At 38.6% G+C, this 16,205-nt stretch overlaps 1 protein-coding gene across 4 annotated transcripts in view; it reads right to left on the reverse strand.

The window, feature by feature from the left end:
• PKIB (cAMP-dependent protein kinase inhibitor beta) overlaps window positions 1–16,205 on the reverse strand; it is a 108,523-nt gene that overhangs the window by 42,250 nt on the left and 50,068 nt on the right. The window lies entirely within an intron of this gene.

Genomic DNA, 16,205 nt, shown 5'->3' on the forward strand with positions numbered 1-16,205 from the left:
TAACAAATTCTAATCATTTTGTTTTTATAGAGTTACAACTGGTAAACACCACTTTCTTAAACTTTCTTAAGAAAAACAACACCTCCAATTCCACAATAAAATTTTTTGTTAAAAGTCAAAAGGATTTCATCTCAAATAACAGGTGTTAGTACTTAGAATTGCCAGCTACAAAATGCAGTGGATAATTACTGCCTCAGTGCTGTTAGGGATTAATGTCAAGTTGAGAAGGTCATCATCTAAAAGTGACTGTCCATTACAACAAGTACTTATAGGCACAGAAAAATGTAAGAAAATATTTTGCATGGCAACACCTTTGGGAAACTGTAGAAACTTATTATACTTTTGGAATAGGACTGTAGAAAATTTTTTAAATCTTTCTTAAGTGCCCTGAGGCATTGTACCAATATTCCACTACTCAAATGGGGACCATGTGAAAGGAATCCAACAATCTTGCTCCTAGAAACAAAAATAAACAATGTATATATAATTTCTGTACACAAAATGGGCCCTGTATCCCAGGGTTGAGCACCTGACACAAGAAGGATGAAAAATAATAGGAGCATGAACCATCTGTATTCATATTAGCCACTGAACGCAAGAGGGCACTTTGCAAATTCCCTCCACCACATTCCTACTACCTTCGGCCAGCCTGCCATTTACTCTTCTCGGACTATTGCCACGACATCCCAAATGACTCTTCTCTTATGCATTCTTGCTTCCTGCAAATCCATTCTTTACTCAGATGTCAGATGGAATTATTTCAAAGTAAATGTGCTCATGGTCATTCTATAATTAATCTTTCACAGCCTTCCCACAACCTACAGGATCAAGTCCAAGCCCTTTCACAGAATGTATGGTGCCCTCCAGGAGATGGCCCCAATCCACCTCTCCTTCATTTTCACCCATGCCCAACCTGCATTAATCCTAAAGCTCTGAGGTCATACCCAATTAATGGCACCCCTTTGCCTTATTTATATTGCCCTCATGACTGAGGTCCTTTGCCCTCGATCCCCTCCCTATCCCCTGGCTAGCATATATTCTCCCATTCAGGGTTAATTTGGGCACCCCTATCCCAGAAGACTTCTATGCCCTTTGGCTAGCTTGATCCCTCCCCTGTGCTCTGAAGCATTCTGGCGTATCTCCATTACTGAACTTACAAATTTCTGATTACTGCCTTCCCATCTCCACTTCACACAATTTTTTTTTTTTTTTTTTTTTTTAAGATTTATTTATTTGACAGACAAAGATCACAAGTAGGCAGAGAGGCAGGCAGAGAGAGAGGAGGAAGCAGGCCCCCAGCCAAGCAGAGAGCCCGATGCGGGGCTCGATCCCAGGACCCTGGGATCATGACCTGAGCCGAAGGCAGAGGCTCTAACCAGCTGAGCCACCCAGGCGCCCCTCACACAATTTTTAAAGCCTTTTGAGGACATCGGCTGTGACTCATTCCTCTTGCACAACATTTGTACATGGTAGGAGGAATAAAATAAATATCTGTTGAATGTCAAGGTGCGTGAGGTATTTTTCAGACTCAGAGCTGCCTGGATGCATACTTTACCACTGTGAAAGAATTTTAAAATCCAAAATGGGTATCTTTTAACTTGTTCCTGTACCCAGCTTCCCATATGGTTTGCACTGTTCCTCTCACTCTGTATCTGGGACTATTTCCTTCAGTTGAGTCTAATTTGTTCAGGCCAAATATAAGGAACTGAGAAGAGGAAGAGAAAAATAAATGAAAACATGATCATGGGGGAAGTAGTAATAAAATAAAAATATATAAGCTTCAAAATTTATGTGCTATAATATAAATATTCACCCCTAAAAACAAGATTACAAAAACATACTTTTGTAGTTCTAATTTTTTCAAACATCTGCATACAGCTCTTGGCAAAGATCTAGTAGAAACTGCAAACAGGAACTCAATTTAAAGTAAGTTTGATAAAACTAAACATTGTTATTTGTGTCTTTCAAATGCATGTTTTTTAAAAAAAAATCCCTTTTGTATACCTTTACCATATTAGTGTTTTCATTTTATGAATTTCCACTATTCCTGACCATTGTAATAGAACCAAGAAACAAAAAAAAGAAATAGTATGCTGACATAGTTACTTTTCCCTCTCTACCTCTTTGCAGCTTATGTTATATCCAAGTATAGTTATAGGATAGACTTTGAAAATAATATTCCATACATATTTTTGATAACTCACACAGATCAAAATTAAAGATTAAGAGACTGAGTCTCTACTTATCCTAAGTTATCAACTATCAACAATATTACTAACAAAAGAGCAGTAATTTCTGAAAAGATTTCAAGAACAGTGGCATGCCCTTAATAACAACAAAATTGTTTAAGTACACATTTCCTATTTATGAATATTTATTTTTATAAATTATAAGTATCATTCTACTAATAGATTAATGTAAGTTATATGTTATATTATAAATTATTACATATACTAGATACTTTGACAGAAATTTTAAATGAAATAAAAATAACTGGCTATTCTACTATGTTCTTCCTGAACTTCAATATAAGATGCAGAATCTGTAAGACATTGCTACTGCACAGGTCTAATTCTCTCTACTATCTTAGAACTGCTATCAAATCTAGAGAAAACATAGTGTTATATACAAAGGCTAGGAGATACTCAAGGTGAGAAGGCAGCAGTCTCACCAAAGGCTTGACAAGAGGAACAGATCAAGGTGTGGGTATGTCAGCAGAAATCCATCATATCAGAACCACGTACACTCAGAACTGTGAATCATCTAGTCCAGTGGTTTTCAAACTATTTTTTTTTTTCCAAATGAACTCTTTAGCAGATGGCCAATATGTAAGACAGATAGAAGCAGAACTGCTCTGGTTAAAGCAACTCCCGGGCTCTACCCACTCTCTCCTCTTCCTCCTCTCCTCCTCCTCTTCCAAAAGATGTAGTCTGAAAAATGACATAACCACACTGCCATTAGAGATGAGGCTACCAGGCTGGAGATGGAATGACAGCAGCCATTTCAAGACAGAATGTAAAAAAGCAGCTAAAATTACTCAGACTGGGCACTTGTTCATCTTCCCAATTAATGCCCCTGCCTTTTTTCATGGAGAGGCTTCCCTGTGTATCCTGATCTGATCTCAGTTGTAAATGAAAATACTTAAAACTATGATGATCTGGGGTGCCTGGGTGGCTCAGTGGGTTGGGCCACTGCCTTCGGCTCGGGTCATGATCTCAGGGTCCTGGGATCGAGTCCCGCATCAGGCTCTCTGCTCAGCAGGGAGCCTGCTTCCCTCTCTCTATCTCTGCCTGCCTCTCTATCTATTTGTGATCTCTCTATGTCAAATAAATAAATAAATCTTTAAAAAAAAAAAAACTATGGTGATCTGATAGCATTTAAGATAATTTTTGCTCCTAGTGTTTGGTAAAATAATGAGTATTTATTTTCTCTTTGAAATATATATTTCCTAACTTGCAAGTTTTAATGACTCAAGCAGCCAGCCATGTCGACATACAATTAATTTACATAAAGAAGGAGGATCTGGAGCATCTCAAACACAAGATTTTAGGAGGTCCCTGAATCCTTAGAAATCAAGATAAATAATATTTAATGCTTTTTTTTTTTTAAATCAAAATTAGTTTGGAAAACTCTATGATGAGGGACGCCTGGGTGACTCAGTTGGTTAAGAGGCTGTGTTCAGCTCAGCTCATGATCCCAGGATCCTGGGATCGATCGAGTCCCAGATCAGGCTCCTTGCTCAGTGGGGAGCCTGGTTCTCCCTTTGCCTGCCACTCTCCCTGCTTATACTCTCTCTGACAAATAAATAAAATATAAAATATATATATAATAATAAATAAAAACTCTATGATAAAAAAAATCAAACATTTAAATAAAGATTTGACCTGTATTTGTGCAACTCAGCTTCACATACCTTGCCTAGACCTGGACCTGCTCCAGTATCTTCTCTGAAAGAATAAAGAACTAAATATAAATGTAATGTCAGATTACTTGTATTAAATAAATGTCTGTCTCTACATTACTTAGATTATAGAAAAAGCAGCAAATGTAATCTGGAGGACAAAGTCCAAACCAGGTGTGTTCTGTGATATATACCTTCACACCTCAGTCTGAAGGACTGAGGACGAGGTTAGGGTGTTTGGAAACAAAGAAGCAGCTGGACAACTGTAACACATGAAGTAATCCTTAGTTCATGCTTGCATTTGAGCAATTTTACAATTTCAGTGAGCTACTAAATCTAGTTAAAGCTGCTTCAATAAACATTCTTCTATTTTCATTTTGTTTTTAAAAGCAAATCATAGTTCTAAAATGCATAAAAACCTGAAAGTTGAAATGGGTCAAGTGAACATCATCTGATTCCTAAAAGCAAATTAACTACTTCAACTGCAAGACCTAGTTTCAAAAGGCTGTTCTTAAAATGTATTTAACCTCTCAAGCATGACAATGGTGAAAACAAGCTTCAAAGAAATGAATCATCGTGACATTAGCAAGTACGTGCATTCATGAAGCTGTTTCCATCCACAGCCCTAGTTTAGGAAAAGAAATGACTGCATGTCTGACACAGTGCAGGCACTCAACACATATTTACTAAATATATAAATGAATCAATGAATGAATGAACTTTGAAAAAAAGATAGAAATGGGTAGACTAGGACCAGATAATAAAGAGCTTTAAAGGTTAAGAGCAGGAGGTTAAACAAGGGTGGGGGGGGGTGCCTCTTTAAAAGAAAGAATGGGTGGCTTGATAATGAGCCATCAGTAAATCCAGCTAAAAGTCTCTAGCAATAATCTTGGCAATGGGCAATAAAGGCACACCAAAGGGTAAAGACAATAAAATTGTAGTAAGGAAGGCCCCTGCCCGGGTCCCGGTGAGGCTGGCCGGTCCACCCAGGGATGACACCCAGCAGAGGTTCTAGAGCTTTCTGAAGATGGAGGCACCACAGCACCACCTCCGGCAGGGAACCCAGCCACTCTCCCGGATGGGGCGGGGGGGGGGGGGGGGGGGGGGGGAGGGGGGGAGACAGCATCCCCGCCCCGTCCCTGTCCAGCCCCCTGCCAGAGAGCCCCTGCCCTCTGGCGTCAGGCACAGCCCCTGCGCTCCCACAGTGGAAGTCAGGCCACAGCCTCCCCTTCCGACCTTGCTGCTAGTTGGCTCCCAAAAGTTCTCCTCCTTGTCTTCTGTAGAAATAGGAAGTTTAGCTGGGTACGTAGCTATAGACCATATAGCCTCCCACACTGCTAAATAAGGCCCTGGATTTTGCCATTTGAAGATGGGTTATGAGCAGAAGTAATGTATTTCATTTTTAGGTTATTTCCTAAAAGAAAGGAGAATGTGGCCTCTGCCTCCTCTTGTCCCCTTGTTGAACACTGGTCTGTGCCTGTTGTGCTGAGCCATCACCCATCAAGCAGACAAGGACAATCAAGACTTTGGGGATGACAAACGATGGAAGGAGCCTGCATTCTTAGCAGGGCTATGCCACTGTTCCATCCTTGTACCATCGACCCGAGCTGTCCACAACACAAAACTACTTTCGCATCGTGTTTAATCCAGCTATTTTGGCTCTTTGTGACAACTGGCAATCATCTCTTATCTGATACAGATGAATCTAAGAAACATTTCAAAATGGAAAACTCCGTAGAACATGGTGATAGCTCTAGTGAATGAAGGAAAGCCGTGAGCTGAAACAATTCCAAGGTTTTATGTTTGGGGAACTAGGAGAGTGGAACCGCTAATAAAATAACCGATGAGGAGGAAAGCTGGTGACATTTAAATGGTCCCAATAGAGCCCAGGGGACATGAACAGTAAGTTATGGAACTAGGGACTCAGGCAAGAGGAGAAAATTTAAAATGGAAACTTCAGCAATTTTTTATAGAATATAGTTGAAAAAATGAGAATTGATAGAATGTCAGGCTCAGAGAGATCAGTGTGTCAAAAACTTAACAGGTGTTCTCCCAGAAGGCAGGAAGAATCAGTAATCAGCAAAGGCAAAAAAAAAAAAAAAAAAGTTTATTCTTATCTTAATAAGGGTAGTGATATGAAATCTGAAGAACAGAATTAACCTTAATCCAAGAAGACAAACAAATTTAAAAGGAATTTGATACAGCTTATAGTTCTTAAATCTGTTTAAAGTTCTCATGAAAAATTAAAGCAAACATTTCTTGAAATAACAAAGCATTAATGAGGGTTCTGAACAAGCCAAGCCTCAATCATGGCTTAGTTTCCATTTAAATGTCCAGAAGGCCAAGACAGAAAAGAACAAGCAACAGGTACTTATACTATTTTCTCTTTCCCTTATTCTCACGGTAGAGGAAGGAACAAGAGGAGAGGAGTAAAGGGAAGTGGAAGCAGAAGTGTTTTGTTACTGTTCTCATCCTTTCTAGAAGGCTAATATCTGGAAATGAGAAAATGAAACAAAAGCCTCCCCAACTTTTACTAAGTTACATTCAAAGACGCAGTAGATCTCAATTTCACTCTGGATCTAAATTTAATTCACAGTGGATCTAAATTTATGCTTTGAAGTTAATACAAGGTTGGCAACAGGCAAGTCAACTGTGACAATGTAAGAGTCTAGGCTAGGTATCTGTTTCACTTGCCAGATGCATTCCTATTCCTGGAAGATCACCAGCATTCCAGAGTATTCAGGCAGCGTTGTGTGCCACGCTCTTAGAGAGCTCATGCTCCCCACCTGGCCTCTGCCATCAGAGGACATTTTTTAGGGAACCATCAGACCAAAGATTTCTGTTCTCCATTCCACTGGCCACCACTATCCACTTCAGACTGATGACGATAACTACATTAGCTTTTTCTTAAGATTATTTTCTCCCTAGCTTTAGGCTACAGAATGTACATTGCAGTTACCCAAGGCCATCAAAATTCCAGGATTCTTTACCATTATATTTTTACTGGAACCAATCATACTAATTCACTTTGTATGAGGAATTGATATTCCCCTCCTTTCCTTTGAAGAGAAATCTGTTAGTAATCTTTCCGCTTCACAATAGTGACTGCATTATCCATGGTCTTTAACTGTGGAGGGGGGGTATTGTCCTTATTGTTTCTAGCATTATACTTAAGTTTCATAATCTTTTTTAAAGTTCTTAATATTGGCTCAAATTGCGGGATTCCACCCCCCCTCCTTTTTTTTTAATAATGAGCAGACATTACTATTTATTCCTTTAAGTAAACCAGGGTAGAAAGACTTGCCCTAAAATAACCTTTCCTTTATAAATGGTTGCAAAATACCTTAACAAAAGTTACTGTACACCACCAAGTTAGCTTGTGGCAAAAAGAGCTTTTTTCTAATCTTGAGCTGATATAAGGGAAGAAGGTATGCGTGTATCAGGGGCAGGGGCAGGAAGGAGGATGGTGTTTCATGGTACTTAGCATACAACATGCAAAACTGTCATGCTTCACTCCCATCTGTCCTGCCCATCTCCTCAGGTGTGGCTTGTGTGGTTCTAAAATTCCTGGCATTGAACATATAAACTGAAAGCCACTCTGATGACTCAGGAAAGCCCCTTTCTCTACCTCCTTATCATGTGTCATCGGAAAACCACATTGCTAAAGCACCAGTTACACATTTCTTATAAACTACTTACTGTTTTTTAATGTTTGCTTGCCAACTTCAATAAAGGAAGTCATATTTTAAATTTTTTATGATTATATTTATTCATCTGAGAGAGAATGAGAGAGAGCATGAGAGGGGGGTAGGGTCAGAAGGAGAAGCAGACTCCCTGCAGAGAAGGGGGCCCCCCAATGTGGGACTCGATTCTGGGACTCCAGGATCATGACCTGAGCTGAAGGCAGTTGCTTAAGCAACCAAGACACCCAGGCACCCTATATTTTAAATTTTTCCAACAATATTAAACTTCTTAGCCTATAGTACTTTCTTGCTTATATCACAACCCTCAAACACAAGGAAATCATCTCATAAACATCAGATGTGCTCTAAATGATTTACAACATTTTAATAGGTATAACTGGGACTAAAGAGAACACTGTCAGGCATCATAGTTAATAGAGTAATTTCAGTGTTAATAAAAAAAAGAGTTAAAATTTTGAGTACTAACCCCAACACTCTTACATTCACACTAGCATATTTAGATCTGGCATTTATGTTCACAAAGAAAGCCAACGAAAACAATGTTGTATAAGAAAGTGAATATACCAACATGGGAGCTAACAATTGCTGAGTGTTCACGATTTTCCAGATGTCTCACACTGGACATTCTCACACTGAATCCTTACAAAAGCCCTCAAAAGTAGATATTAATACTACTGGATACCTAACAGAGCCTGTGGTTATAACAGAACCAGCACCAAGCAGTGTCAAGATAGCAGACCCATGTCTGCCTGACACCAAAACATACTGTCTCATGAATAGCAGTGGAACTTGATTCATTCAACCCACAGGAGCCCCAAAAAGTAAATACGCGGAGAATATGCCATAGTATGTTTTCAAAGTGGTTTTTGTAGGACATTTTATTAGCATTGCATTTTAATACCAGATGCTCCGTCCTCACCTTGATGAGATCAGTGACCTGTTCAAAGGGGCCAGCTCTGTTGTTTTAGAAGCACAACAGTATCCTTGAGGACAGTTCTGGACAACACTGGGTGATGGACATGAAAGAGGGCACATGATGGAATGAGCACTGGGTATTATATAAGACTGATGGATCACTGAACTCTACTTCTGAAACTAATAATACACTGTATGTTAATGAATTGAATTTAAATGTAAAAATAAAGACAAATTAACCGATATAAAAAAAAAAAGTGTTCCCATCCTCCCATATCTACCAGAAAGTGATTTCACAGACTTGTAGAGTAACGGGTGTGAAGTAGAAGAGGAGCATCAATAAATAGATTCTCAATTTTAAATAACAGATTATTAAATATAAAAATATTACAATATATTATTCTCTATAAATACATTTATTATTGTTGTTGTTACTGTTACTATTTAGTGCTCTTTTGGGTAAGACAAGATGCTTTTATGAAATGGACATAAGGATTTGTGACAAAACAGTAAAGCCTTCGGACTTCATTTTCCATATTTTCTCAGTTAGCCTGTGGGAGCTTTAAGGGCTTCTGCAAAGTAAGCCTTCTTGAGCCATGTTGAGAGGCGGTGTCAAAGGCGGGAACACTGGGCAAAGAAAGTAAGACAATCCAAAAAGTTTGGCCAGAGAAGGCTAACGCTGGGAAAGAGTCTAATATTAAAGACAGTATAATGATACACACATGGCAGATGGTCTCTAGAACTTAATAGCTATAACTTGGATAACTTTGGCCCAACTTTCTTTATTTATAATGTGGAAAGAAAACTTCTGCCTCACAGAATATGTTATGAATGTTAAGTGAGACAATTTCTGAAAAGTACTCAGTAGAATGCCTAACACATAGTAAGTGCTTAATAAATGATAGTCATTATTAGGATGTTCCTTGTACCCAAGGAGAAACTGTACTTTAGAAGTTTAAGTGACTAGTACAAGATCATAGGCCATTTCTTTATTGTGGGGGGAAGGGAATATAAACTCAGCTTCCTCTAAAGCCAAATTGCTTCTAAATAACCAATTACCAGGGCACCTGGATGGCTGTCAGTTAGGCATCGGAATCTTGGTTTCAGATCAGGTCATGATCTCACGGGTTTTGGGATCAAGCCTTGGCTAGTGGTCTGCGCTCAGCAGGGAGTCGACTTGAAGACTCTATCCCTCCGCCCCTCCCCACCTATGCACAAGCTCCCTTTCTCTCTCTCAAATAAATAAATGTTTCGAAAATTTTTAAATAAATAATCAATTACCAGCATAGGACCAGAAAAGGTCTGAGAAAATTTCAAATACACTCTAATTTTTTTTTTTCACTCACAAAACTGACGTTACAGCCAACTCTTTTTTTCTCTTCCTGACCTCCATTTCCTTTCAAATCTAACTGTGTGAATTCCTGTGTGATTTGATTCTGTTAGTTCTTGGGCTAAAGGTCTCCTTGCATCTACTTTGTCCTGATATTCTCAGTTATGGCTATTTCTCTCTCCTATAGTCTAGGAAAAACACACATAAAAGAGAAATCTACAGAGGAACATTATTCAAAAGGCATTTATCTTTGCTAACTATTTAACATGCTGCAGATTTAGAGATGTTTCTATCTGAATAAGATATAGAATGTCAGTCTCAGATTTTAGAATAATATTAAGGAAAAAAACCCTGAAATAGAATTTTGAGATAAATCCATTCTTGAAGGGTCTTTCAAGGGTTACTCGTAAGCACCAACTGTAAAAACAGTCTCTAAAAGGCAGAGCAACCAAGTAAAGACTTCATACTCAGTTCATCAGTAAAGAGACTTAAGCCGTAATGCTCATTTCCGGTTTTCCTATCTATCTTTGCTAAGGGATGCAGCCTAGTCTTGTTTCTTTTTGACATTGTTGTTGCTTGCTGTCGTTGTCATTTTAAAGAGTTTTCTTTAATCCAGGTATATGGGTCAGCTAAAAAAAAAAAAACTTTGCTTTTCTAATTTATGGTCTGTCTAGAACTGGAGAGGTATTTGGAGCAGGCCACTGCGTTAGGCTGCGTAGACTGCACGTCACAACTGCCACTCACACCGTAGTCCCACACTCACAGCTGAACTTAAGACACTGCTGATGTCATTGAAGTACAAATTTAGAACAAAGGAAAATCTTAATACTTTTTATAAGGATTTATTTTTCCTCAGAGTGTTGTTTACTAGGCCCACTCAATTCCTCATATTAAATATATTTGCTTTTTAGAAGAATTAACTGATTTACATACGCTTCACTTGAACTGATGTCGATAAGCTTCACATTAAGACATTAAACTCAATGCAGGGTTACAGACAGGATCAAAAATAAAGAGCCAAAACTCCACAAAAATATATTTAACATCAAAATCATCCCCCCTTCCTTGAATCTGCGAGTGACTACATGTCTCAGACTTAGGCCAGTGACATTTATTACTGGCCGCATTTACATCTCCAATAACAGCAGCTTATTCACGTCAGGATTTATCTGGCTCAGAGAAAAATGGCAGCTGCGGTGGTGATTCACTAAAACCAATTCTCAGTGAAGCAGCTGCTGCCGAAAGCTGTGCTTCTCACATCAATCATGTGCTGACGGTCACAGCTAGTTGAGTCACAGCATCTGCTCCGTCCATCGATTGCGCGGTTGTTGATATCTGCGTTGCACTGCAGCACTCCTGCTGTCATATCACGCTGCACTAGTTGAAATAACATCAGCTTGGGGACCCTTCCAGTATGAGAAAAGTCACATCATCATGAAAATACGACCATCCAGTGAAGGAGTTGGTGAAAGAGCCATCATTCCAACTGCTAAGAAATGAACCTATTTTTAGTGGAACGAGCCTCCCACCCCCACTTCTGGGCTTCTCTGGGGTATTGGCCTCGGTTGCTGAGACCCCAGCACTGCCCAGCAGTGGCATAGTAGGTTGAATTGTGTCTCTTAAAAAAAAATGTTGAAGTCCTAACCCCAGTACCTATGAATGTGATCCCATTTGGAAATAGAATCTCTAGGGGCACCTGGGTGGCTCAGTGGGTTAAATCTCTGCCTTCGGCTCAGGTCATGGTCTCAGGGTCCTGGAATGGAGCCCCGCTCCAGCAGTGGGCTCTCTGCTCAGCGGGGAGCCTGCTTCCTCCTCTCTCTCTGCCTGCCTCTCTGCCTACTTGTGATCTCACTCCCTCTGTCCAATAAATAAATCTTAAAAAAAAAGAAAAGAAAGAAAGAAAGAAATAGAATCTCTATAGATATAACCGAGTTGAGATGAGGTTATATCAAATTAAGGTAGGCCCTTAATCCAATATGACTGTGTATCCTTATAAAAAGAGCGAAGACAAGGTGAAGAGGCAGCTATAGAGAGAAACCTCATGGCAAGATGGAGGCAGAAATTGGAGTAATGCATTTACAAGCCAAGGAGTACCTAGCCCTATCAGAAGCTGGAAGAGACAAGGAAGGATCATTCCCTAGAGGCTTTCTGGAGGGAGCATAGCCTTGCCAACAGTTTGGTTTCAGACTTCTGGCTTCCAGACTGTGAAAAATAAATTTCTGTTCCTTGTAAGCCATTCTGTTTGTGGTACTTTGCTATGGCAGCCTTTCTGGGGTATCGATCTGGGGATGGTGAAAGAAACTCAGCTACTCCTGGAGGGCACGGGTAGAAACAGTGTTGACCCAGGGAACCATAGTGCCTACATAGACTTCTCTCACAGGCCAGGTTTACTCAGATTAGAGACTTTTCTCAAGTTAAAGCATCTTTAAGTGTGTAGATAGTTCTGAGGATAAATAAAATCAGGACACAACTAAAAGATCTTAGACTTTAAAATATGTAAAAATAGCCTGAGAGGAGCCAAATATCCCATAACACCTTATGTTTCTAGGGCTTCCTGGTGTTATCTCATGACCTGTCAGTATTAAGAGATGTCAAGCTGTCACCACATTTATTCATGCCTAAAAGTTTCAACACACTCAAAAAAATGAACAGATGTATTAAAATCACTAGAGTACCTATTTCCATGAAGTTTTTCAAAGCAAAGGAAGTGCAGAAGAAAGGGCACAATGAGGATAAAGGAGACAGAAATATGCTCAAGGGATTGAGCCATTAAATTAAATCTTCATAATTCTTGCTTAAGTTTTTCTCTTGGAAAGTAGAAAAACATGGCAGCTAAATTCAGACACCCTTGAGTTATGTCAGCCCCACCGCTAATGAGCTCTGTGTCTTTGGGCAAGTTACATATCCTCTCTAAATTTCAATTCACTCATTAGTAAATGAGACTAATAATCCTACCAACTTTATAAAGAAAGTATTTGGTAATTATTAGCAATTATTGTTATTATTATTATTATTACTAATCTCCATGTTAAGTTGTCACTTCAGTCATGGAAGAGCGTGCCTCCATACTTCTGCCATCTATTTTTAATCCAGAAAGAAATAAAGTCAGCTGCAAAATGGGTCGACTTTAAAAAATACCTAGAGTGCCGTAGCCTTACTTGGACTACACGCAATTGGACAGAAAGAGAAAATCATTTGCAAATCTTGTTGATAAGAGTTTCTCTAAAATATTCTAATCCTTCTCCTGCTTGGTAAATGTAAGATACTGGATATGACACCATCTTTTTAATCACTGAGGCTCTCACAGCTTTTTTTTTTTTTTTAAAAGATTTTATTTATTTATTTGACAGAGAGAGATCACAAGTAGACAGAGAGGCAGGCAGAGAGAGTGAGAGGGAAGCAGGCTCCCCGCGGAGCAGAGAGCCCGACGCGGGGCTCAATCCCAGGACCCTGAGATCATGACCTGAGCCGAAGGCAGCGGCTTAAACCACTGAGCCACCCAGGCGCCCCAACTCTCACAGCTTTTGATGGTCATTACATACCCTGAATATCAAATATTATTAGGATGATCTTTTTTACATACTTTAAACTAATAAATATATCAAAATTGCCTTCTAAAATGTACAAAGCATGCTCACTGTGCTTAATCTATAACCTTACAAGTTATCCTTTTCCTCTGCTTCATTTTGTTTCATCTTCTACAGGTAGAATTTCAGGTATCTAAAAAACCATTTATCATGCCCTCTTTTCTTATCAAACTAAAATAAATATCAGCTACCTATACCTTGTTATTTTTAAAACCTCTTCCAACATGTTGTTGAACAGTTACGTTTTTGAACGTAAATATAGTTATTTACTTTTTAGACTGACAACTTTAATATTGTTGATTTCAGTTCACCAGTCTGGTCAGAAATAAGTATCATTTCTACCAAATGCTGTCCCTTCCAATATTGTGCCATGAACAAAGATGGAAAAAAAAAATGTCTTCTAGTATTAAACAAAGCTCACCCAAAAACAGTGCTAAGGAGAATATCACTAGAGGTTTTTCTCCACCTTGAAATGGGTCCATCCAAGAAAGGAACATAGAGTTTATAGATAGATTTTTGATCTGACGACTTAAGATGGCTAACATGGCAATACTACCCCCCTCCCCAAACTGACCTACAGGTTCAAATATAAGCAACACTAAATCCCAGCTTGCTTTTTTTTTTTTTTTTTGCAGAAATTGACAAACTGATTCTAAAATTCAACTGGAAAGTAGAAAATGTTAAACAGCCAGAACAATCTTGAGAAAGAACAAGGTTGGAGGACTCACAGATCTTGATTTTAAACCCTAACACAAAGCTCTAATAACCAAGACAGTGTGATGCTGACATAAAGATATACATGTAGATCAGTGGAACAGAATTGAGAGTCTACGGAAAAAAACACACATTTATGACCACTTGATTTTCCACAAAAGTGTCAAGACAATTGAATGGGGGTAAGAATAGTCTTTTCAACAAATGGTGCCAGTACAACTGGATATCCAGGTGCAAAAGAATGAAGTTGGATCCATTTCCCACCGCACACAAGAATCAATTAAAAACGGATCATAGACCTAAATGTAAGAGCTAACACTGCAAAGCTTTTAGAAGAAAAATAAGTAAATCTTCATGAACTTGGGGTAGGCAAGAGTGTCACAGATACACCAAAAGTGCAAGTGACAACAGAAAAAAAAATAGATAAATTGAACTTCACTAAAATTAAAAACTTTTGTCCATTAAAGGATACCCTCAAAAAGTAAAAAGGTTATCCACAGAACTGAAGAAACTATTTGCCAATCATATATCTGATTAGCAACCTGTACCTAGAATATATAAGAACTATTACAATTAAATAATAAAAGATAAATAACCCAATTTAGAAAACGGGCAACAGGTATTAACAGACGTTTCTCTGAAGTAGATATGCAAATAGCCAAAAGGCACTGGAAAGATGTGTAACATCATTATTCAATAGAAAAATGCAAATTAAAACCACAATGAAGTATATCACTTTATAGCAGGATGACTGTGGACAATGACAAGTATTGGCAAGGATATGGAGAAATTGAAAGCCTCATCCAATGCTGGTTAGAATGTGAAGTGGTGCAGCCTCATTGGGAAATAGTTTGCCAGTTCCTCAAATTGTTAAAGATAGTTACTATATGACCCAGCCATTCTACTCCCAGGCATATACCCAGGAGAAAAAAAAAAACATATATTCATCTGAAAATTTATACAGGCATAACATTTTAACATTCCTTCACAGCAATGTCATTCGTAATAACCAAAAAGTGGGAACAACACAAATATCAGCTGATGAGTGCATAAACAAAATGTAGTCTGTCTTCACCATTGAAGATTATTCAGCAATAAAAAAGGAATGAAGTACTGATACATGATATAATAGGGATGAAACTTGAAAACGTTATGCTAAATGAAACAAAACACATGTATGTTTTCATTTATATAAAATGCCCAAAATATGCTAATTTATAGAAACAAAGTAGATTTGTGGTTTCCTAGGGCTGGTGTGGTTTGGGGAGAACTGGGGAGTCACATTAACAGCTTTAGAGTTTCTCTTTGTGGAGATTAAAATGATCTAAAGCGGTCTGTCGTGACAGGGCATGAATATACTAGAAGCCATTGAACTGTGTATTTCAAATGGATCACTGTTATGGTATGTGAATTTAATGTCAACGAAGTTTTTTTTTAAGTTAAATAAATTTACTGGGGCATGTGGGTGGCTCAGTTAGGTAAGTGTCCAACTCTTGATTTCTGCTCAGGTCATGATCTCAGGGTCATGAGATCCAGCCCCACATCCGGTTCCACATTGAGCATGGAGCCTGCTTAAGAACTTAAGATTCTTTCTCTCCCTTTCCCTTTGCCCCTCCTCTGCCTCTCTCCCTCCATCTCTAATACACAGCAACAACAACAACAACAACAATGTAAAACAACATTAAATTTACTGCAAAACATCCTCAGAGGATGTTAGTGTTCAGTGCGAATACTAATATGAGGGAGGATTTGTGCGCAGTGTGCCACCCAAGTTTATCCATATAGTCATTTATTCTTAAAGAATTTTTGAAAAACAAATCTCAACTTGAACTCGATTCTTTTTTTTGAAAAGGGAATGTAGAATTAGGATGCACTCTTTCTACATATAACATATCTTGTATATGTTCTCTATCTTTTGATTATTTTTCTTTTTTTAATTTTTTTTTAAGATTTTTATTTATTTATTTGACAGACAGAGATCACAAGTAGGCAGAGAGGCAGGCAGAGAGAGAAAGAAGCAGGCTCCTTGCTGAGCAGAGAGCCCGATGTGGGGC

The sequence above is a fragment of the Meles meles genome, chromosome 5 (assembly GCF_922984935.1).
Source record: "Meles meles chromosome 5, mMelMel3.1 paternal haplotype, whole genome shotgun sequence".
Lineage (NCBI taxonomy): Eukaryota > Metazoa > Chordata > Mammalia > Carnivora > Mustelidae > Meles > Meles meles.